Here is a 305-nt window from a genome sequence, read left to right on the forward strand (position 1 = left end):
CGCAGACGAGTGCAACGGTTGAGGACTAAGGGTCTGAGGGGAGTTGGGGATGTTGAAGGTGGAAGGGAAACCCTCCCCTGTGGTCCTGAGGTTCAGAATAGACCCCCCCCTTTCCCTCCAAACTCCTTTGGAGAATCAGGGGAGATCTTCCCCTAGTCCCAGACTTGGTCAAGGGTTTGGGGGTGTTGGGATTTCAGCGTAGTGTTTAGTGCAACTTTCTGCCCCTAAGATGGGGGATGGCAACAGCACTTTGAGTAGATTAACACTAATTTGGGAACTCACAGTACTCAGAGACTGACCCAATT

Source organism: Merops nubicus, unplaced genomic scaffold, assembly GCF_000691845.1.
Source record: "Merops nubicus isolate BGI_N331 unplaced genomic scaffold, ASM69184v1 scaffold4578, whole genome shotgun sequence".
Lineage (NCBI taxonomy): Eukaryota > Metazoa > Chordata > Aves > Coraciiformes > Meropidae > Merops > Merops nubicus.